General features: G+C 35.0%; 1 protein-coding gene across 1 annotated transcript in view; it reads right to left on the bottom strand.

The window, feature by feature from the left end:
* The window catches only part of LOC117165089 (uncharacterized), a 38,456-nt gene extending 20,714 nt beyond the window's left edge, over positions 1 to 17,742 (bottom strand). Inside the window, exon 1 of the mRNA XM_033348552.2 lies at positions 17,505 to 17,742. The gene's annotated coding sequence lies outside the window, so the exon portion shown is untranslated. The remainder of the gene's footprint in view (positions 1 to 17,504) is intronic.
* Between the last annotated feature and the right edge of the window lie 7,518 nt (positions 17,743 to 25,260).

The raw sequence follows: 25,260 nt of genomic DNA, 5'->3' as shown, positions 1-25,260 counted from the left end.
ACCGTGGCTACGTTCGGCGACCAGTTGTCACCTCGAACCCACTTTCGCTTTCACAAATATCAAACAATTACAAATGACAATTGCTTAATTACAGTTATGATAAAATCTAGGCTAAAGCATTAGAAGGCTTCCTCAAAATTGCAAAGGGAGGCTCCGGTTTTCCTTTCATCTCCGACATATATAAATGTAAATGTAACGCTGTTTCGACCGTTCGCGGAGAGACGCGATCGCGAGGTAGCACGTCAACGAGAGTTGTAAGTTCCCGTTACGATTAAATAGTCGACGCCACGAACTGATCGATCCCCTTATTTCGATTATGATAATAAGGGTAGTTCAATGAAATTCCACAGAATTAACACAAATAAATTAATGTTTATTTCAACAACTTATTAACTAGGAAGATATAAATGGAACAAAAATGTAACTTTGGTTGATAAGTAATGCGCGACATATGAGATGTGTTGACGGTTCGACTTCTCGAAAAGTTCTGAACGCCTTTCGATTTTTTTCGTGTTTTCTAGAAGGTGACCCCCACTACGTTCGGATCATGCCACATTCTTTTACGCGAGGTAAAGTAACGGCCACGAGTCGACGTTTCTGGAAGTCGCCCTGCTTAATAAACCATGCGCTTGCCACTACAATGTTTGTTGCCGGGCTGACGCGACGATCCGTCTGTGACATTATAGTGCCGCGATCGACAGTTAAGAATATGACCTATGGTAAGCCGCATGGCGTAACAAACGCAATATATAAAAAACATGAATCATTGTAGAAGAGACTTTCTGTTTTACAAAGTAATATTCATATTCAACCTTTTATTTAACAAAAGCTTAGATCATACATGCCGCAGGAGTTCTACAATGTACAGCACTGTAAGATGATCGTTTAAAACAGTAAATGAATCGGTGCACTACAGTCGTTATTTCTATACACTGATATCTAGAAATTAGCTGAATACGGCAGTGATACTGCGCTACAATTGGCGAATATTTTTTTCTCGTTCGGACTTGATATTTCTCATTCTGATTTCCGCACACAGTAAGCCTAGTAGATTTTTATCCTATTTCACACCCACTTCTTGTTTCTCGTCTCAATTTCCAACGAACTGAATGGAAGTAATAGACGGAAATTCATTTTCATTTTGATCGCGCATTTACACTACATATGTCTAAAAAGAAGAATTTGTGCTGTAATTGTTCGATGGAAAAATGTTTCAAATGTCACAAAATGTCATAAAAGTTTATGCACATCGGTTAAATATAACATATTATAGTAAAACCGTTAGCTCTACTAGTGATTTGCTACATCTTCCCTCATATATTGAATACCTACATTATAGTAATTGTCTAATTAATTCTTCCGTAGCGTCGATTATTTTGGAATATTCTGCCCTATAGATTTGGATAGAGAAATTGTTTTCTAAAGTACGCCGAGGAATATTAGCAGCGCCCATTGCTCATGTTAAATCTATGTAAAATCCCCTTCTGTATGAAATAGTCGTTTTTTCAATATATAGAGTACATATATATAGATATTCAGTATATAGAGTACATATATGTCGGATTTACATTACAATTAGGGTTAAGGGCGTGAAACGAATCTTCATTTAGATTACACATTGTCGTTATGCAATAGAGAAGACATTGACTAGTGCAAATACGATTATTATAGAATTGGACAAGTAACCATGGTAATTAGATACTCGAGAAACTAATGACAATGATCCTAGGTTCAATAACGAATCTGCGGTTAACGGGATGATAGATGTACGTGCTCACAAAATCTAAGTCGGACTCCTTGTTAATAAAACGCGTAATATTCACTGATCGTAAGGCGTTACTCTTTTCGTCGCTGAGATCGCAAGAATGAATGACTTTCCGTCGCGATGATGCTGCAGAGGAAAACTATGATGGGGTGTGTCTAAGGATACGAGATCATCGGATTCGTCGAGGATAGCCTTCGTTCGGAAAGTGAGGGAAATGAACGTTCCTGTTAATTGGTTAATTTCTATGTTGGTGGTTGAAGAAGGATGTTAACCGCCCTTGAGAGAAAGTTGCTAGCGGGAAGCGTCGTTTGTGAGAAAAGCAGATTTCTCGTATCTTCCAGTAGTAGGTGGTAGATTTAGGGACTGTTAGGATAAAGACTGTTTGTCCGTTTGAAGGACTTTAGTTAACTAAATCTTAAGATTTATAGCGGCTCCTCAGGCTAGCTGAACATGTGTGTGGCGAGCCACGGGACCGAAACCGTTGGAATGTTTACTGTCGCGTGCCGCTATAACTATTTCTTTTAAGGAGAGCAATAGAATTACTCCATCCCTATGTTAGGTAAAATCGTTCAACCCGTGACCGCGGCTACGTTCAGCGACATGTTGTCGCCTCGAGCCCAAGCTCACTATTACAAATCTCGGACAATTATAATCGAGTTAAATTATAGAGACTAAAATATTGGAGGTTTTCCGAAGAACTCCAAAGGGAAGGCCCCGGTGTCCTTTCATCTCCAACATATATATAGAGTATAGTAGTAGTAACAGACCTAAGTATTAGGTATTATCCATAGAGATAGCTCTCACAAGTTCTGCCTCAAACATTGGATCTTTATTCTCTGTGATGTTAGCGGCTTGTCAAATATCTGACACGCTATCTTTGTGGATGAAATATAGAGATAGTATTATATATCAGGATATCTTACACCGCATCCAGACTCAGCAGTCATGCTAGACTTGGAATTTAATGATGTGATTTTCTGTCCTTAATAAAATTGATCGTATCGTACGATCTCTTGCAACAGACAAAAATTACATGATAATACTATGGGAAATGAATTAAACCTAAATAACGATCAAACAATTGTATATGATGCAATACCCAGACTGGATGTCTCAGTGGAACCAAAAAAACTACGCTCCGAATCTTCAATTGCACTTGCAGTTGTCTTTTCTGGGATAGGTGCAACGGTGTTGTATTGTGGTAGAACATGCAATGTTTTAAACCCTAACTAGAAGTTTCGGGGATCTTCGTAATAACTTCATATAAGAACTTCATGAGGACAGTAATGTAAACGTGTTCTCCGAGTTATTACTAAAGCTGGGTAACGGAGACTTTACGAACACATGGAAATGTTTCACTTGATAACTTGTCCGTGATATGAACAAGGTCACCAATTAATCAGTTCATTACATTTATTCTGACGTTACTCTTTTCAATAACACCGCCATATGCTGGCTCCAACAAATAAATCGGTAAACAGTATTAACAATTTCATTTTAGATAAAGTCAATACTCCTTCTCAAACTTATTTCTCATTCACGAGCAGCCCTATAGGGTTGCTTGATTCATTAAATCCTTCGGAGTTATAATATCACTCTTTAAAGTTAAAGATAAAAATAATTTTATTTCGTAATCTAAATGCTCCAAGATTGTGCACAATTTGCATTAGTGTATAGTAGAGACAGCTGTTTTGATAGCTTGTGCTGTTGGAGAAGAAGTTATAATACTTTTGATTCGAGTAATTTCACTTATACGATATAACGTTATGTTATATAACGTAATACGTTATAACGTTATACCATATAGCGTAATACGTTATAACGTTATACCATGTAACCATTCCAATTTAAAAAAATTGGTATGCCCTATTGGACTTTATTAGATTATCGCTTTTGAAACATTCAAACATTCAGCAAGCCCGATCTCATGTAAGTTCCAGCATCAATCTTTACTTCCTTGCTTCTAACGACAATCCTTGCTATTAATGTACTGTATAAAGCTCTGAAATAACTAAAGAGATACACTTGACTAGACATCTATAATATGCATGACCATCACGCAATCTTGGGTAAGAACGGCAATACTTTTAAACCAAGTGGCTGCTGAAGCAAGCGAAACTTTCATAAAAAGAAGACTAAAAAGAAAACACCCCACTGACCTCGCTAAAGAAATAAAATAGTCAAACTCGAAGATGGTATCCCGCTGGGGGTAGCCATCCATATGTTATTTATCAATTAAGTTAGAAAAATTTACCAAATGTCCAGCTGGACAAATTGTAAAATACAAATTAAATAATAATAAAAAAAAATTCTTGGGTACAAAAAACAAAATAATGTCAATTGCTTGCTAGAATCATTATAAAGGTATAGAAGATATATTAAATCGCGTGGAATCAGATCGAATCACGTCATGTAGGTAAACTACAAGACGTAGTACTTATTATTTTAAAACCATCGGTGATCCATCGATTGGAATTCGATGCCGTTATAGAAGTACACGATGGAAGCACTTCCATAGCGTAACAGAAACACCGAAATATCAATTTTAATGATATTTCATTTTGAATGAAAACGGAAAAAATGAACCACTTATGTATACTTTTTGCTTTGGTAACACTGTCATATTTTATAAAATAGAAATTTATGTTAATTTGCTTATCGATTGATTTAAATTATTAAATTAGATACTATCGGTTCGTTGCTGCAATTAAATAAACATGGTTAGTATACTTTATGAATATCAGCGAAGAAAGGTTCGAATTAACTTGTAATCTTTCTTAAATCCACACAAAAAGTAGAATTCGATTAGTAAAATATTACGTTGACCAAATTTGCTGATTGCCTTCGCAAAGACAGCTGTAGATATAATATACGATTTGAAAATATTCGTAGAATCTATGCCGCGTAACATGGTATCGATGGTAATTGATGTAATGATAATATTTGCCACTAATGTGATTTATATAATTTTATTTAAAGCCACCTAGAAAATTAAAAAACAATACTGATGCCTGTTTTTGAATTTAGAAATTTTTTTATTACCAAAATGGCTATATAGAAATATTATATGTCAGGGGTTAGACATATAGAACGTTGAACACCAATGCACTGAGATCCAAAGAATAATTGGGTAAAGAGTCAACAATCGATTGTCAAGGTGTAGGAGCTACTTTCGGCAGCGGTCAGAAGAGTCATTCGAATGATTTGTTAAAATTACCTCATTTCCGCTGTTGCGCGGCAAATATTTATTCGAGATATTGTAACTGGAGTGTACTGTATTATTATTTTTAAATATATGATTGCCATACGAGATGAAAATACAAGGACTGGACTACTTAGAAATCTTAAACTCAAGCATAGTGAAATCACGTCCGCATCATAAACCCAGCTTACAACTGTGTAGTTATTGCTAACGGTTCAACAGCTACTTCAGAAAGAGTCCCGAGATCTCGAAAAGATATTGATCAATGCTGATCGATAGAACTGATTAGACGTGTTGATTAGAAAGCAGACCAATCGAAAATCTCGAGGACAATCGATCAGGACGCTAACTCCTTGAGTGGCGAAGAATTAAAGATCAACCTAAATCAAGAGACTAACAAACCTAATGCTACTTAAGTGTATAATTTTTCCAAATAGAATAGAACCATAGAAAAATAATTAATTGTAAGAAGTCTGCCTGATTATTTTAAGTTATTTTATTTGGAAGTAAGTTTGTGTAAGATATGCAGGCCTATGTGTGAGGCCTGATGGGAGGTACAAGCGGGTAGGAAGTGATTCTACATGAAAAGATAAGTCGAAAATGTAACATAACATATTTTCATATGACGTTTCGTTTTCGAGAAAGTGGAGTCTGAAAACTGGTCAAGTATATTTAAACAGAGATTATCAAACGAAGAATTTACGATACGTCGTAATCAAACATATATTTTTTGTCGAAGAGGAGTTTTAATATACGTTATCTCAGTTCAATCGTTGGAGTTTATGGTACGGACATCTACTATTTTTAATTACTATTTTTGAAAATATTTATATATTTAAAAATATTTTAGCGTGTAGAGTCGCAAACTCTGTGAAGCTTACTGACTATTTCTTTACGAGAATAGAGCAGGCTTCTAAGTCAATTATCAATAGCACTTTTCACAAATATTTTCTATCTTTAGTAGAATACTTTTATAAAATAAAAAATTGTGAGCGATGCTGTTATCAATCGAATAGCGTTTTTTTTTAAGCAACTCAAGATTGGATCTCACTGACCTTGAACAGCGCATCATGTACTATAGGCAAAGTTCGCCAATCGAAGTTTCGACCATGCCATAACATGCAATATTTCTAACGTACGAGAATTCGTGACATATTGCATCTATTGATCCCAAACTGACGTTCAATCTGCTATATATATGTGTGTGCTGATATATGTAGTATACTATACATATACTTTTCAAAGTTGTACACTGCTCCAATACGTAGTTACCGAAAACTTAATTCCAATTATTTTGTTTAACGTTTGCGCTGTGTCTGATCGAGCATTATCATGATGAAAAAAGAGAATAAAATTTCTTTCTTTATAATAATTAAAGCCGAAAATGAAACGATTGCACAAGCTACGTATTACATTTGGAACTAATCATTTTCTAATCTAATCTTCTATCTACAGAGTTTAGACAGATTTTAGAAAAAATGGTAGTTGAGTAAATGGAAAATTTAATGCGGGGTTTGAAATGGCGGTAAAATTGTACGTATTACATTTCATTTTTATCATTATTCTCTATGTGTTCGGATGCTGAAAACATATAAAATTCTAGTATATAATCTTCGCACAATGTTTGCCTATTTTTTATATTTCAGATAGCAAACGCAAACATAGTTTGCTTGTACAAGCTAGAGTATACGTAATTTTAACTAAAAGCTATGAACTCTAATTTGGAAACCCATTTGATGTACCCACGGCGCTCGGAAATCTGTTTAGAGAGATCCGGAGGGACACCACTGTATTTCTTGGTGCTTGAGAATTGTGCGTCAACTTGTTACATTGCATGTTTGAAAAGATCAACCGGGGGCTGTGACATATTCGCGAACAATTCGATGACTGTTCGTTATTGGAGACGCATCATTACTAACCGATGCGGTGTTTCGGCTAGCGCGAAAGTCACTTGTGGACGAATTTGGTGCAAAGTTAAGGAAACTGCGTGGACGAATAACATGCGAAGTTTGGGAGTCGTTGGAAAAAACAGCGCAGATTAACTCAAAATCAGAGAGCCACTGGATTGAAAAGATATTCTTTGGATCGAGACGTGCCAACGAACCTGATATAAAAGCGGGGAAGGCAACAAAATATACAGAAAATGTTAGTAGAAGCCCCGTAACTTGATTAATAAAAGTCAACACGTCTTATTAATTGTTAATAAAAGTCGTATCATATCGATAACTTCAACTATTTATATTGTACAGAATATACTATACTGTGTATATACATATAATATATATGTCGGAGATGAAAGAACACCGGAGCCTTTGGAATTTTGGATAATCCCGCAACATTGTAACCTAGAGTCTACTATAGCTGTAATTGAACAATTGTAGTTATTCAATCCGATTGTAATTGTTCGAGAGTTGTGATAATGAGCTTGGGCTCGAGGCGACAGTCAGTCGCCGAACGTAGCCACGGTCACGGGATGAACGTTTTCACCTAACAGAGGAGTGCCAATATTGTGGGACACACGTTGTATTAACAATCAAACCCCGGGCAGGAGCAATGTCAGCTCTACGTGGGTCTGTCTAGCAACGGCGGCTAGGATTTTGTTGGCCCCGGCCAATATGCAACGAACAAACGCGATCGTAAGGAGAGGAAAATTTCCATCTTTTATTCTTGCGAGTTTTATTCTTGGAGAGTTTTCACATCGTCTTTACGTGCAGTATTATACCGAGCGTCGCAGCAAACGTTACTTTGTGCTTCAAAATATATTCTACGTTTAACAAAGAGTTACCCCGTTGACCGTGGATTCGTTATTGAACCTAAGAACATTGTCTTTAATATCTCGAGTGTCTAATCACCATGGCATTTGTCAAACTTTATAAAAATCAATATTTATACCAGTAAATGCAATCTCCATTGCACAACAACGATGGCTAGTCCGAATGAAGATTCATTACACGCCCCGAAACCTAACGCTAACCCGACATATATGCAGGAGATCGAATAATGAGACTACAAGTAGGTGTAATTGTTAATGTATTTAAAAAAGTCCTAGTCGCGAAACGGTGTGTATAAAGTCGTTTGGTCACAGTTTATAATGAATCGTTTGCGATCGCGTCCGTTTATTTATAATAGTCAGGCGAAAGTCAGAAGATTCAAATTTGTCTTGTTTTACGGTTACATGTAACGGCGGCATTGTTTTGCTCGGAGTTCATTACTCCTTACAATACCTGTGACCTAACGGTCTTGATACTCCGAAGCAAAACAACAACATGATTTGAATCGAATTCTAACTCTTGTGCCGCTACATATATGTCGGATCGTCACTGGGAATGGGGTTGTGGGCGTCAAATGAATCTTCTCGAGGATTAGCCATTGATACAGTACACACAGGCGTAGTTTATTGCAATGATAGAATTATTACAGTCTTAACAGTTGATCACGGCGGTTCGGCACTCGCGACGCTAGTGACGATGTTCTCGGGCTCAATAACGAATCCGCGACCAACGGGATGACAACAGAACGTTCACACAAAGTCTAAGTCTGAAAATAATCACTGATCGCGAAGGCGTTACTCCTTGATCGATGAGATCGCGAGCGAGAATACCTTTCCTGTCCCGATGATGCCACAGAGGAAAACTATAATGGGGTGTGTCTAAGGACACGAGATCATCGGATTCGTCGAGAAAAGCCTTCGTTCAGAAAGTAAGGGAAATTGACGTTGCTGCTAATTGGTCAATCTCCATATCGGTGGTTAGAAAAGGATGTTAGCCGCCCTCGAGGGAAAGTTGCTAGTGGGAGACGCCACTCGTTGAAAAATATGTCTCCCCTATCTTCCCGTAGTTGGGACAAAGACTGTTTGTCTGTTTGAAGGACTTTAGTTAACTAAACCTTAAGATTTATAACGGGCTCTCGGGCTAGCCGAACATGTACTGCGGAGACGCATCGACATCTGGCAATCATCTTACTCGAAGAATAGGGTCTGCACGTGGCGAGCCACGGGACAGAAACCGTTGGAATGTTTACTGTCGCGTGTCGCCCCGAATATTTCTTTTAAGGAGAGCTATAGAATTACTCCATACCTTGTTAGGCAAAACGTTCATCCCGTGACCGCGGCTACGTTCGCAACGTGTGTGTTGCGTATAAGTAAGAGTAGTTATGTTACTGTAGTGTTTTTGGTGGGTGCTTATGACGCACTGTCAGTGCAAAAACTAAGAGTAGCTTCAAAATATTGCCAAACAAAATTTCAATCGCCTTACAGATTCCAAAGGATTGACCACTGATCGGAAGGATACATTAGCACAATTTTACTATACTACTTCCGAACGAACGCGACCCGAAGTTATACAATCTGTTTTGTCCAAGGAGCGTAATTTTTCAACTCCTTGTACGTGTATTATGAATAATTTCGAAATTCTATGATTGGGATAGGTCAGGCGTTTATCGTACGCATATAGAAGATGTAATCCTTCAAGATTTCCGAGGATAGTGCACTCTGGATGTTATCGCAACTCATATTCCAGCACAACCACGTGCCTCATTGTTTAGATAAATGTTTTAAAATAAAGATGTTTCTATTTCAAAGAACTGAAAAAGTGCGGGACAAGCTGGATGTTCTCTATCACTAACATGTAAATAAAATGTTTTAAACAAATGCAATTACATAATTTTAATAATACGATATACACATACAGGTATTTAAGATTCTAAAAGGTTTGAATTCATAATGAATCATCTAAATTTACGTGTAACGTTGATTTCTATTCTTTATTGATTAATGATATTCTGTGTAGAACTTTGTTGATTTAACGCAAATTTTTACGTAAATGCATACACATTACGTTAAAATTGTATGATTTTTACAAGTTTTTGTCACAGTAATTGTCACAGTAATTTAAATTCATTTACGTTCAACCAAAGACAATTGCAGGAACTGTAGAAATATATTTTATGATTTTCCTAGTTAATATTTGCATTTAGAATCGTTTGGAGAAAAATAACTGATGTTCTGGTTCTTTTACTTGAGCGCATCATTTATTATATATCGCTTCAATCGATAACAAGATATTATAGAGAGCATCGATTATTCTTGATACGCCTACTTTTTGCAGAAATATAAATAGAATACCATACTGGAAAAGAAGAATTTTTACTCTTGAAAAGCCAACAAAATGACTTAAACATGATGTTCTTTTCAGCTAAAACATCCTTGATTTTATGTTCGGACGAGAGAAAGCTAGCGACTATTAAATTATGACTATGAGAGAGAGAGAGAGAGAGAGAGAGAGAGAGAGTGAGGGAGGGAGGGAGGGAGGGAGAGAGGGGGAGAGAGAGAGAGAGAGAGATACGTAAGTAAACAAATGTGGGAAATGCGTGTGTGAACTGTGATTTGTCCAACATGTTACGTATCCTTGTAACTATCTGTCTTTTTTGTTGTGGTTAAACTATTGAAGTAATTTATCCGAGATGTAGGCACTTCGACAGGGTTATAGAACGAATTCATTTCATTTGATACAGGTTTGTGAACAAAATGTAAGAAAGATTATTTCCGTGTTCGTCCGAATTGAAGGTTTGCAAATGATACTTTTAGAAACGTCACTTGCATTGTCGGTTTCGCTGGGCATCGGTGAGGTCCTCAGAGGTCTTCGCCTTGACATGAAAAAAGTTGACGTTAACCAACGAGGTATCTTCAAGTTCTATCCAAAACATATAAATTAACCTCGTGGTTCTGAATTCTTTCTTCAATGCCAAAAGTCTCAGCGTGGCGTATGATATACGTTTCTTGGTATTTTACAATTAGTGCGATTAAATGTATAATATATTCTCTATTCTGCGCGACGCATACTTCCCTATTTCTTCAACTATTCTTTTATCGACAGTCTCAACGCGACATACAGTATATCTTAATAACTTTCGCCAACTTGCAGTCCATGTGCGACGTTCAATTAGCGATTTAATCTCATCCAATCTGTTCTTGTAGATAATTCAACTACGATTTAGTGCGATACTTCTCCGATGCTGAGCAAGTACCTGTCGGTCAGAGCAAGTATCTGCTGACAGTAACTCAACAAGCTTATCCAATTTAAAAAACTAATTACCCTTCGTCAACTCCAAGTCCGACCCAATTTTGGAGTATCGACAATTGCTGTTTATATTCCAAGATTTTCAAATCACTGTCTATAAATTATAAATAACTACGATGAAAACCATTTGTGAATGAATATAAGAGATTCGAATTCTATGAAAAAAATGTTGAAGCTAACTTTTGTAATAATGCATTGACTGAATATATATATTATAAATATCGAATTATAAACTCACGAAATACAGAATCGATTATAAAGCACAGAGAAAGAAGCCTAACGAATTTAGCGTGTATTGCTGCAAAAGCAATATGAAAATTAGCAATTAGAAACACATTTGTTCCGTTCTTACATACAGCAGGATGTGTACGTGTAGAAATACCCAAATTGCCTTTGAAAGTCTTTCTGGCAAGTGGACACTATGCGAGAGAGACTGGCAGCTAGCGAAGATAGTGTTGCAGGTTCCTCCCAAGCAGATACGAACTAATCTTATTATCGGTGAGCTGCTTCTAGAATATGAATCAGTTTCATATTATGACCGTATTCTCATAGGAGCATCCATTCGAGAATGCTGAATAGATGCTGCAATTTTATGACACGGTTACATTCCCGGCGCGCACGCACGCACACACGCACGCACACACGCACGCACACACGCACACGCACACACACACACACACCTCTATCTTCTTATAAGTTCATCAGGCAAATATCCGGATATCAATACATAATTATAATAGTTTTAATGATCTATTTATAAAAGTAATGGGAGGCGTTTCAAGATCAGGTTAATTTTTCAGGATGGGATATCGTATTATTTTATCCAAAATAAATTAACATTCAGTAAAACAATTTCAACGAGATCCATTACTATTATTTCCACGTTGTGAAAAGTTGTAGAAACTGTGGAAAATCGGTACATGTTCTTATACATCTTCGGCCACTTTAATTCAGTCCTTAACTACATTTGTGCACATATGTATTTTTAATACACGTTCAAAACCAATTTTTTGGTTGAATGATCAGAAAGATCAACGATTAAGTTAGCTAATTAAAATCGAAGAATCGAAATTGAAGGTTTTGGCCCTTGCGACTTTGCGAATCCAGCAACGACATGTTATATAACACATGACTAGAAGCGACAGTTTCAAACGTAAAGCACAGAAATTGGGCATACACGAATCTCAAATTGATACAGTTCTGAGAATTCGGGAGGATAACAAACTCTTGGTAAACGTTTTCCGTCTATCTAAAAGTAAAGCTCTGAAAACTATTCTCAAATACGCAATTTGAGAATATTTTTGAGAGATCAAATGTCGTATCTTACAAAGCCTTCAAACGGACATCTATCTTAAAGGTGAAAGTCAGCCACAATCTCAAGGAAAATTTCAAGAAAAACTAGCTACAATCAAATGTCGCTCGTTATCTATGAGCTGTTGTTAGTAATACGACATTAAACTTGATTTCCTTTATCTGTTTGTCTATTTTGTTACTTATAATTTGCAAAAATAAACATGAAGTTCTAGTATTGCCCCCGTTATAAAGATCAACAAAAGAATTGGATGCATTCTATTGCAAAAAAGCAAAAAATAGGTAACAATTGGGATTCTATTATATTGAGGTCCCGGAGCACTCCTATTAACACGTTGACTGCCACGACACCCGTATTCGGATGTCAGCAAAGTTTCTGGTCAGGCCGCGTAACCCATATTCGGGTGTCGCTTATTCGACTACTTGCGAAGGATCGTCATAGGTATTTGAAAAGATATTCCATAATAATAAAACTGTTGAATTGTTATAAAATAAAAATACGAAAATGGTTTATTAAAAAAGTTATTTAGAATGTAAAACTTTAAAGCATTCTATACATAACTGAGGTTGGTCGGGACAATTTGGACAATAAGTTGTTGTTTTCTTCAAATTCTTTTGTGCTTTTGTTCGGTCCATTCGACGTCTTTTATTTGCATAACATAGTTTGCACGCGCGTCCAATGCTTCTTCCGGAATCATTTTTCCGAACGGCGATATTATACTGACTCCGTCGAAGACAAGGATTTTTTGTATTTTCAGACAACCTTCATAATTTTGCAACGAATAATTGTCTAAATATTCTAATATTTATATTTTTCCTTGTTGCAATTGTTGTAAACCGTCAAAGCGTTTACAACAGAAATTCCCAGAAGGAATTGAATGCCAAGTTTTCTGTACCATTTGATTCCTTTCCTAATTGTGGTGGCATAAGAAACCATTTGGTCGGAATAATCTATACCACACTTTCCTTCGTTATATTCAACAACAGCTAGTGATTTTAATGTTGCGAACAAATGAAACGAAAGATCTTTCTTGAGACCACCGCTTGAGCGACTCGCATTACTAAAATATCGATGGGAGCACCTAGCAGAGAACGCTTGATACTACTGTACGCGTGGAGATTGGAGATTACTGACGGAGATTTCTTTGAAAACACGCGTGGCAGTCAACGTATTAAGCGTTAGGTAGGCCACCGCGTGGTTTTAGTCGGTAAGTTCTGCTTCCCAGAAGAGCGATGGAGTATCCATGAGGATTTCCCCAGGTATAAAAAAAAAGATTCTCATGTCTAAAGAACACAACATACAACACAATAAAAAAACAGTTAAACAAATTAAAACCAAACAAAACTACATAAAACTGTCACACACGTCCTTACTACTCCAATTCGGAAGACGGTTGCAATGTTTGATAATTTGAGAAGCACAACTTAGATACAGCACGAGGCTTTTACCCAAAGGATCGGCGAAATACCTAAATGCGCCAAACCCTCGTTTTTTATATACCATATAAAAAAGATAGGAGTTAGATTTGGGTTAGACCATTATTTGGTCGCAGCGCCGTAAGGCTGATTATATGCCGCTACGGACGCACAATTATAGGCAGAATCCACTGGGACCGATAGCTTTTTGCAAATATCTCGGAAACTATAGTCGACCGTCATTCTATCTGTAGAAAAACGTTGTACAAAACATTGAACTAGACAACATATTTCAAATTCATCGAAATTGGAAAGGGGGTAGCTTTGGTACAATTTTCGCTCAAACCTTTATAATTCACAACATAATTACTTGTAAGCGTTGAGTTGAACACATCGATTTTACGATGCGAGAAGCGAGAAGCAAACGTATACAGACTAATTAGAAGTAAATTACGATTGATTAGAAATTATTTGTTGATAAAAATTATCTATATTGAAGGTCGTGCGTTATAATCGTTCATTAGAACGAACGAATTTTCCAATTGTTGCTTAGAATCGGAATGCGCAGGTTTTAAAAGGAATAGGCAATTACTTCACAAGAAAAAAGAAATTGTTTATAGTTGGGGTGAATGGATTACATTTGAACTGTTGGATATCTTTGAACGATTAAGACATCGGGTTGAATATGGTTTTCATCGATTGAAGTCAATACGTGATCTTGAGAAGAAACTTGGCCGTAATGTAGAATGCGAGCACTGGTCTGTTTACAATAAATAGGTAGGAAGGAAGAAAGAAAGAAAGAAAGAAGGAAAGAAAGAGAAAAGGATATAGGATATCTAATGATGGATGTGAAATTTTTACGATACTAGATGCTATTTTCCCTGCATCTGACTGCGGAATATAAGCACATTACAAATAGAGTGAGTTGGAAAACTAATGGAACTTTAATATCTTTTTCCAGGAGAACGGTTGACTCGCGATCCATGTATCTTGTAAGACTTTTGTTCCTTGTGACGAGTAGTATATGATGCAATAAAAAAGATTGATCTTACAAATCATACTCAAGGTCAAAATTACGATCCACTTTTTTAATTGATTTCCACCGATCCAAAAAGTAAACACCTTTCACCGAAACATGACAAATAATTTTTGACACTGTGTACGTACAGACTAAACGTCATAAAGACTATGGCTTCGAAGAATTGATCAGCCGATCAAAAGATTCCAAGTCTTACTAACAAAGCCTTAATACGTCCGAAAATAGGTTACTGCACCATATGCGGTAAGCTGCATCGTATATAATTCGGCATCATCAACTTCATATTTTAAACCGTGTTCATAACGTAGGAGCCAGAATAGCAACAGGGGCATATCGAACTAGCACAGTCTACTCGAAGTCAATCCCGAAGAAAACTAATCACCCTCTCTTACGCGATCACAATGTACACAACAAGGTGTACAAAATATTATAGAGAATCGCCAATTACATCAGAAAACTCTCGAGCAACCAAAGCATTTCTCATACGAGTTCAAGAATAACTAAACGAAAGTAATATTACACTACCATGGAAATGACCAATCCAATGCATACAATAAAGACATAAAAGAGAAACGATTTGTAGCGAAAAAAATTAAAATACGAGTGAAACAACTTATGCCTAAATTAACACACGTTTTTACATAAAATCGGAAGAGATATACACGAAGTAAGTTCGATTGTAACTATCACAAGAAACAAAACAAGTACAAATGACCTCTATGTATAACATATTTACACTTTATCGAAAAAACGAAACCCCGAATTTTGTTATTACTCTAACGCTAACATCACCCTCGAATATCTAATTTGTTATTGTCTCAAATTTGAAAGCACGATATATAACTTAAAGATACCCAATGATATGCAACATATGCGCATAAACATAAGTAGTAAAGCACAATGTAAAGGATTCCAAGTTTCTTAACAAAAATTCCTCTCTTGCGTCAACTATAAAGTTATACAAAACCGTACTGATCTACTCATTTTAGTACATATAAACAGTATTACAAACATAAGTGTATCTCCATATAAATAATATTATTGTCGCTTAATTATTTGCGAGGTACATGTGAATGTAGTTACTAATATATTAACAGGAGATGTGACGCTAAACAATAAATAAAAAAAGGATTTGATCACACTAAAATTACAAAAACGAAAAGAAAAAGAATCGTACGAAACTGTGACTTTACTTAATGTCGTTTATTATGGCTTAATTATTATTTATTTATAGAATAAATATTCTTAAGATTCATAATGTATACGTTTAGAACGCGTACATTGTATCACAGTTGATCGTTAAATTTCTTAATAAAGCAAATGTTTATGTGCAAAATTTTTGGATTTCTTTTATGAAAATTATGTAGTTAAAGATCGCATAATTTTAAACTTCGTGCACTCTTTTGCATAAAATTATTTTCTTTCAATGAAGATGATCTCGAAAGAGCCGTATCGAGGAGGAAAAGGTTTCCGACATATACGCAATATAAAAAATTCATACAATTGCAGGGAAACTCTGCTAATAGAATGTTGACATGATTATGTGAAAAAAAGGGCGCTATATCGAGGTCTATATCAAGGCTTATATGGAAAAGCATTGCAATTGAACGAGACACTAAGAGAAGATTACAGCTTTAAAGCATCGTTACTTATCAAAATTTAAGTCAGGTTACGGCATTGGTGGACTGAATATGTCAGGTAAAAGTACTATCGTTAAATCGATCTGCTATTAAAATCAGTAAAACAGGATTTATAGAACTAATAACGAGATAAAATTATCTGTTCAGATAATGTATACAAGTAATATAGACGAAATCAGCTTATTACGCGAATAATTTTTCTAGAGACAGATAAGAAAACCCTTAAGAAAATGATCGAAACGTATATAATAATGCGCAATAAATTATTATTTTTCGTATGAAACGAAGTTACAATTTCATTTGTTCGGAAAACTCGATATTTTCCAAGTTTTCTATAGCTCCATTCCAATTAGTTCGAATAGTGCCCGTGTTTTTATTATACTTATCGAGAAAAACGAATAATGTACTTATTTGTATCTATTATGATTTATCAATACTTCATAATTGAATATGTAATTTTTAATATTTATGTTCACACGTCAATCTTTGCAATGCCGTCGTTTCATTAAGTTTCCTTGCTGTTCTCGTTCCTTCGAGATAAAAGGTTCAATCGAATGGAACTGTTTTGAGAAAGAATTCGAAGGAATCACAACGTTTTTCTTATTTCGTATTAAGATGAAACCATTTATTTCAAAAGTTTCCTATTTCGCACAATCATCGGTTACAAACCACGATATAACTTATAGAACTATATAACTACATGAGTTTAGAAAACACATAGAAAGTATTCGACTTTGACCAAGTACTACTAATTACTATTGACAAATTACTTTTAATTAACTTTCGCTTCTGCATCATTCAATTGTATATTTTTCCAAAATATACAATTTTTAAGGTAATAAATGATAAGTTTGTCAGAGTCATAGTATTTCTTAGAATAATTTACTGCAAAATACCTTTATGCTGTAAAATTTTACGCTAATGAACGCAAATACTTTCTTCAACGATACGAGAAATAAAATTAGAGCTACATAATATCAAGAAAATTGAGAAGCCATGAAATTCGCGCAAAGGCAAACTTAAGGAATATTGAAAAATTGAAATCGTTTCTTACTTTCAGCAGAAGTAGCACAGTTTTTAACTTTTCTTGAATCGACCACTGTCGCTATTAGTGCCACTAAACGTATGTAACTCGAAGAAAAGCAGAGCGAAGAAGTTGAAAGAAAAGAAAGAACAAGAGGAACAAACCGAAACCACGCAAGTTCTCCACGTGACTGACGAAACTACGTACGTATACTTGGTCGACAGGCAAAGCCAAACAGAACGCCAGCCAACGCGCAAGTCTTACAGACTTGTAGGTCATAGAAGAACTTATTCTCGTCTATTTTTGCAACAGACTTCGAATCGAATCGAAGAGATAAAAAATAAACGAAGAAAATGTTTCTGTGAATTAGGGCTGAATATAGATACTTATTAATTATTATAAGATACTTATCTTGGAGGATACAATCAGAGATCTATTGACGTTAACCCAAGCAGTGATCAAACCAATTCAAACGCTTCTTGACACAGACCCTTCGCATTTGTTTCAAAAGGCAATGTTTAACAAATGGCATTTCAAGCGCGAACAAGACCACCGTTCCGTGTTTCCTACTCCAATCAAGTTTCTTCCCTAAAAGTTAATAAATTCGTAGGCTCGATATTTGCAAGATTAATTGAAATCGATCGTACACGTGAAAGATTAACGAATTCGTCTACGGAAACGCTAACAACTGATCTCAAGAAAAATGTATAGTTCCGTCAAAAAAAAAAAAAAAAAAAAAAGAAAAGAAAATAAAAATAATTCGGCTTTCGTATCTCGGAAAGTAATATAAAGAAAATCTATTAAGAAATGAAAGGCTGCTCGGAGAGCAGAGTTATACTAATATAAATAATTGATATTATAATAACGGAAAATTTTCTATCGTAATACTACACATATTTCCAGTTGTTAATATTTGACAGACGCCCCAAATTTAATGATTTCGTTTATCGTTAATAAAAAGAAACCCATAAAATGCGTATAAAATATTTGCAATGTGCAGCTGATCAGGAGCAGTGTGCTTTCGTTTGCGGGCAGGCGAAGATTACCACATTGCCGAAAAAAAACCATAAAGATGGAAAACTCCTTGAATGCTATGGCTCTCCGAAATCGTCAGATTCGTCATACATGTCCCGTTATAGTAGGAACAACTTGGATTCGGTGGAAACAGTTGCATATATCTGTACAGAATCGACTTTTCAACTGGCCCGACCACTTCACCTTGCCCGCGGAAACGGTTCCGTATACATGAATAGAAGCACATGTACTCGGATTGATTTAGTTTGCCAATCTCTTATGCTCTCCAATGGGACAAGTATCTATATACACCTTCGGCTCACCAAAACACTTTCTTTATCCATTCTTTATATCTTAGATTCGAATCGGACTCTGTTGCAAGAATAGACGAAAATAAGTTCTTGTATGACCAACAGTTAGTCATAAAAGGCTACGTACGTCCCTTAAATTTGAAATACATATTAGGCTTAGATATGACAACACCAAATTATATACTGATAGAAATTATATACTGAATGCAAAATAATGGAAATAAAAGAAAAAGTATTAAAAAGAGCAGCAAGGTACGAAGAGAAAGCCCTAGAATCAAAAAAGGAATTAGTAGAGGGGTGTATAAAGGAATGAGAGAGAGAGAATGGGGGAGTGGTCAGGAAGGGAAAAGAGCAAGAATGAGAAAGAAGAGACTAGAAGAAGTGAAAACAGGAGAGGACGAAGAAAGGATCACAGCAGACCAAATCATAGAAGAAAGATGAAAGAGATAAACAGAAGAGAGGGAGAAAAGGATAAGGGAATCCATAGAAAAATTACCAAAGTACTTAGAAGGGAGGATGAAGTGGAAGGACAGAAGAATACTGGCAAGATTCAGATGCGGAAACGAGACCAAAGCAAGGGAATACTGGAAAGAAGAGGGGGAAAAAGATGCAGACTATGCAGAAGGAAAGAAGAAGACCTAAGACATGTAATAGAAGAATGTGAAATGACGGGAGGACCAAAGGACATAAGAAAAACGCTAAACGAGACTTGAGAAGGTTTAACAGAATTGAAAGCAATAATAGAGAAGAGAAGGGCAAACGACAAGAAGGAGGCACAGCAAGGAGGCTAAAGACCAAAGTTGCGATAATTTTTAGTCGTTAGTTGCTAATTTATAGTTCCTAATTTTTAGTTTTTAGAGGTAGAATAAGTAAGGTAGTGCAATAGAATAGAGTGGAAAAGAGGGGAGGTAGGCATATAAGAAGAGAAATAGACATAAGAGATGTAAAACCGAAAGTTCGTCCAAAGCCGAAAGGCACGGACTATGCAATAATAATACAAATTTAAAATATTATAACAAACACGTTAACTGCAACAATGCCTTTGATATCAAATTTTCTACTAATTAAACTTAAATATATATTTAAAGAATGATATGTATGACAAAAAAACAGTAAAAATACAGGATACAATTTCCATGAAGAGACGTTTATCATAAAAAACGTAGGTTTAACAAATAGCATTAACAATTTAACAGATATCTTGCAGGCTTAAAATACTTTTTTCCTTGGATAAAATCATTGGATGGTTTTTGTTTTATGCGTTTTACATTTTTCGAATTGTTTTTTGAGTTTATTTAGAGATACGTCAACATACTGAGCAAGCTCAGAGTTATTTTACCCTGATATACAGAGTGTTTGCCTACAAGCGTAAAAGAATTTAAAATATAAAGAGAAATGTTGAAAAGACATTTGCAGCGAATTATTTGGCAAAGAATATGAAGCGAAAATAAATTGCGTATCCATGTCAAACTACGGTATAAGTCAACTAATAATCGATTTGTCTGACGATATTAAATTATTTAATTGGCGGAGAAAATATAAAAATCCCGGTATTATGCAATTCAATTAGACGAATCGATAGACGTATCGGACGATGAAATAATACTGGTATATATCAAATATATTGATCTTTTATGTAAAGATATACAGGGAGAATCGCTATGCTGTTTAAAATTAAATACTTAGAGTCTTCAGCAACGCCAGAAGAAACTTTTAATATTATAAATTCGTATTTCCAAAGAAGAAACATTGCTTCGAATGGTTGTATAGAGATTTATACCGATATAGTATCACGTATAAACAAAGTGATTCATCCAGATTTAATAACAAGCCACTGTTTTCTTAATCGGATCTTCATCGGATACAAATTACTCTGCGTTAAACACGTGCTCGTGCTCGACCAGAATTCATAGTCACGCTCGGCAGCGTGAGCTTTTCTCTGTTGAGCTTTTGTTTAAATAAAGTTTGACATGGTTACAATACGTGCCGTGATTATTCTTTGTTTAGTTTAAGCTCTTCTCTTGGCGTATCGTTGGTGCCGCATCGAACATATGAGTATCACGACCTGTTTATAGCATTGTATCTACATCTACTTGCATGATATCCGTTCTTTCCACAAGTGAAGTAAGATTTCACTAGCTCGACGTGCGGCGTGATGCTTTCGATTAGACGATATAGTTTTACATTTTAGGCACCACTGAGCCCTCGAAGCTGAGAGCACGGTCTCTGATGGTTCCCATACGATTTGTTTCTAATCTAGTGCTGTCTTCCTTCTGTCGAAGCGTTTTGCAAATATAATTTTACATTTGACGAAAAAGCCGTTACGTTTGTCATCTGGAATCCTGGTGCATCGAAATATCGATCTCCATATTGTTGTAAAAAATGATTTCTGGAACCTCTAGGTTCCATGTTATCGTCGCCAATTCTCAGGTGGCTGATAGATTTAACAATGGCTATCATATTGACAGACATGCTCCGTTTGCTTCGTCTTGTAGCGTAACAATAATGAAACTGGTCTTTCGTGTTCTCCGGTATACTTCAATAGTATTTATTAGATTTTCTGGTAATTACTTCAAATGCGCATAACATAATACATAGCACCTACTGAGAATTTCAAGTATTCATATATTTCGAAAGATTTGGAGCTCCCTCCGTTAAAACAAAGCAGACAGTTTGAATCATTAAGTAAATAGTATTAATATTTACGTAAGATTTCCCATCCTTTACTACTACAAGTATAAGATTATACGTAAGAAATCTAATATTAAGAGCAAACATTCTTTTATGCATAATTGTATAATTTTATATATAATACTTGGAAATATTTGCTTATTCTTATGTCACAGAACTAGTTCCTTCTTTCTATCTAAAAAAATTCTGAAAATTCCAATTTCGTGACTCATCGTTGAACTACTAACGATGATAGAAATTGATCTGAAATGTTGACCATGCGCGTATGGAATACGTACAATCTTTCCTATCCCATTCAAATCTCACGTATGTTTGAATATTTATCAACCGTATGTTAATTTTTACTAATACGTTAACTGTTATCAAGCAGGAAACGATAGAAACTTAATACGATATAGGTTTACTGAAAGGTTTCAAGCAGAATATTAACTTGCAACTAATATTCTCGCTGTAAGATTTAAATTGCTCCGAAAAAACGCGTACGGTTCTGCATGTGACCGTATTAATGGGTAGGCATTTTCATGTATTACACGCATCTAGGAAGCAATTTTTATGAATGGTTGACCTAGGTCAACACACCCTAAAAATCTGTTTCTATTACTTCAAGCTTAGATAAAATGTTAGAAATAATCTTGCTACGTATAAAATAGAAATATGTTATGAAATATGAAAATGGAAAAATGGCAAAAATATTATTACGAAGTAAACATTTTTTTTTAATTTACTCTGCAAAGGAGGATATAGTGGTACCCATAGTTTCTCGCAAATATCTCGAAAACTAAGCGAGACCACCGATTATATATGTACTTTATATATGAACTCTCTAAGAGATCAAATGCGGATAAACAAGGGGACTTTCTCTGTTTTACGGATAGCACGACTTCTTTTGTTTCACGGACAGAGCGGTTTTCTTTGTTTTACGGAGAGCCATTTTGAGAGACACGCATTTCCCAAACGGACGGACAGAGATCAAGATCACAGAAGAAAGAGTAATTATTTAAAACATTGAAGATTGACGAAGAAAGATCGGTAGCTCAGGACGTTGAAAATCGATTCTCGATTTTCATGTAGACATTGCACAGAACTTGCTATTTATTGTTTACTGTTATTAATTGGTTGTTGTTTATTTAATTATTACTGTTATTAATTGTTGTTTACTCCTGTATTTCATTTAAGTATTTTCACGATAAACTCGATTTTCAGAATCGATCCCTGAATTATATCTTAGAATTGAACCTTATATATATATATGTCGGAGATGACAGGAAAACCGGAGCCTTCCCTTTGCAATTTTGAGGAAGCCTTCTAATGCTTTAGCCTAAATTTTATCATAACTGTAATTAAGCAATTGTCATTTGTAATTGTTTGACATTTGTGAAAGCGAAAGTGGATTCGAGGTGACAACTGGTCGCCGAACGTAGCCACGGTCACGGGATAAACGTTTTGTCTGACGAAGGTGTGGATCGGTTGTATTGTTCTCCCTAGAAATCACATAGAATTGTACTTTAGAGATGTCGATATAATGGGACACACGTTGTAATAGGAATCAATCTCCAGACAGAAACTGCCTAGTAACGGCGTTTGGATCTTTCTCGATGTTTCCAAAGAGTATACAACAAACTTTTGACAGAAAATTGCCTAGCAACGACGATTGGAACCTTCTCGATGTCTCCAGCGAGCATATAACAAACAAATGCAGTCGTATAGCGAAAAAAGATTTTCATCAGATATTCATTCGTGTGATTGCCTTGGAAAGTGATACATCGAGCAATTTACCGAGTGTCTCAGCAATCGTATTTTTTTGTGTTTAAAATTATTCTACGCATAGTAAAGAGTTATCCCGTTGACCGTGGATTCGTTTGAACCCCGGAAACATTGTTAATAGCGTTAATTAAATTCATTATTCGTAAAACCTATCAATCGTTAATCTCATTATTCGTTAAATTCATTATTCGTAAGACATATTATTCGTTCCTCTTATTGTTCGTTAAACTTATTATTCTTTAATCTAATTATTAATTAAACTCATCGTTAGTTAATTTTATCATTTATTAAACTCATTATTCTTAATATTTTGTAAAATCTTGTTTATTCGCGTAAATATATTCTCTGTTTTGTAAAACAATGGCTAATTTAAGAACGAAGAACGAAGAATCATTACGCGCCTTAAATCCTAATGAAAACCCGACATATATATATATAGAAACAAGTTGCTGTGGATAAGAAACAATTCGAAACTCGTTCACAGAGCACAGAATCACCTAATTGCAGGCGTAACTGTTAATGTCGAGGACAATGGTGTTACAGTGTACTTACATATCTTCGCAACAAGTACCGATTTAATTTTCCAACGATGTAGTGTTTTATTGTAAATTGTTCGAAATTGTATAGAATCGTTAATGCATGTATGTAATATTTTCAAAAAATGTGAAATTTCCATTAAATACCTAATATATCTTTCTTTTTATTTCTCTTGATATCGTTTAAAATTCTTGTAACATATTATTTTCATTGGTAATTAAACTGACTGAATAACACATATCGCATATCTTTAGTGCAAATTGTCCTCAGGGATTGTATATATTTTTAAGCAAATGTAATTATATATTGCAACACCTTTCAAAAACCGTTCAGTACAAGGTCATTGAATATATTACAAGTTATTTCGTAAGAGAGCAGAAGTTATGCAAACATGCGGCAAATACTGATGCGGCCTTACATTATTCCAATTCCTTTAACCTTCAAATATTTCTAAATGTCATCAACGGAGTATTGAAATACAATTATACATAACACAATTATATTGATTCAATAGGAATCTGAATTTCTAAAATAAACGTGCAACTTTCTCTACGATCGATTCTTGTCAATATTTGAAAAATTAGTGACAATATTGAAATATCCTTTAGGAAAAATATAATTGGTTCCTATGTAACAAGCGTAATTCGCGACTCTGTACACCGTTAAATTTGTTTAATTCTAGTTATATAATTTTTTAGTACATTTAATATAAGTTGGTTTTTAAGACTTGGGTAGCCGTTTTCTTTTCTTTTTACGATGATTGGATATTTAATTGGTTTTTTATTGTCGCAATAAACAGATTGTAAATAATGTAGGGAAATAGAAGGAAAATGTTCACACATAGTAGCAGTTTGTTATGTAAATTTAATAAAAAACGTTTTTAGATATTTCTGTCCGTTGAACAGATACATATGTATACATGTATTTACATACGAATACGTTCTTACACGCACGCAGGATATTAATCTTGGTGTTAGAAGAATTGTATTAAAAAAAAAAACAATTTTGCTTAGATTATAGAACTTTGAAACTATAACTCTGACTACAAATATCATTATATTCGTTATAAACAATTAATATGATTTTTAAGCGTCATATATCAATTCCAATTAAAACAATTTATAAAGTAATGACCAAATTAACTACCTTTTTATACCGAATGAAGGTTTACATATAAAATTCACTAGTTCGTTAAGCTTATTCCTTCTTTACATTTCTATTAAATGAACAAATTCTATATTTACACAATAAGATTTGCGTATATAGTTTGAAAAATGAACGTTAATGACACGACAATGTGTGGGTTTTGTTCTATGGAAATGAGTTCTCTTTTGCTATTATTTGGTATCTTACAAAGATTCCCTTCTTCGTCTACCTTTTTCGGTAATATTTATTCTTAACAAGCCATACAGCAAAGTTGCAAATACTCCAGATGTCCTAAGAACGGTGATGGATGTACCATGGTATTT

This window comes from Bombus vancouverensis, chromosome 11, assembly GCF_051014615.1.
Source record: "Bombus vancouverensis nearcticus chromosome 11, iyBomVanc1_principal, whole genome shotgun sequence".
NCBI classification, from domain to species: Eukaryota; Metazoa; Arthropoda; class Insecta; order Hymenoptera; family Apidae; genus Bombus; species Bombus vancouverensis.
This window is presented reverse-complemented; position numbering and strand designations above follow the sequence as displayed.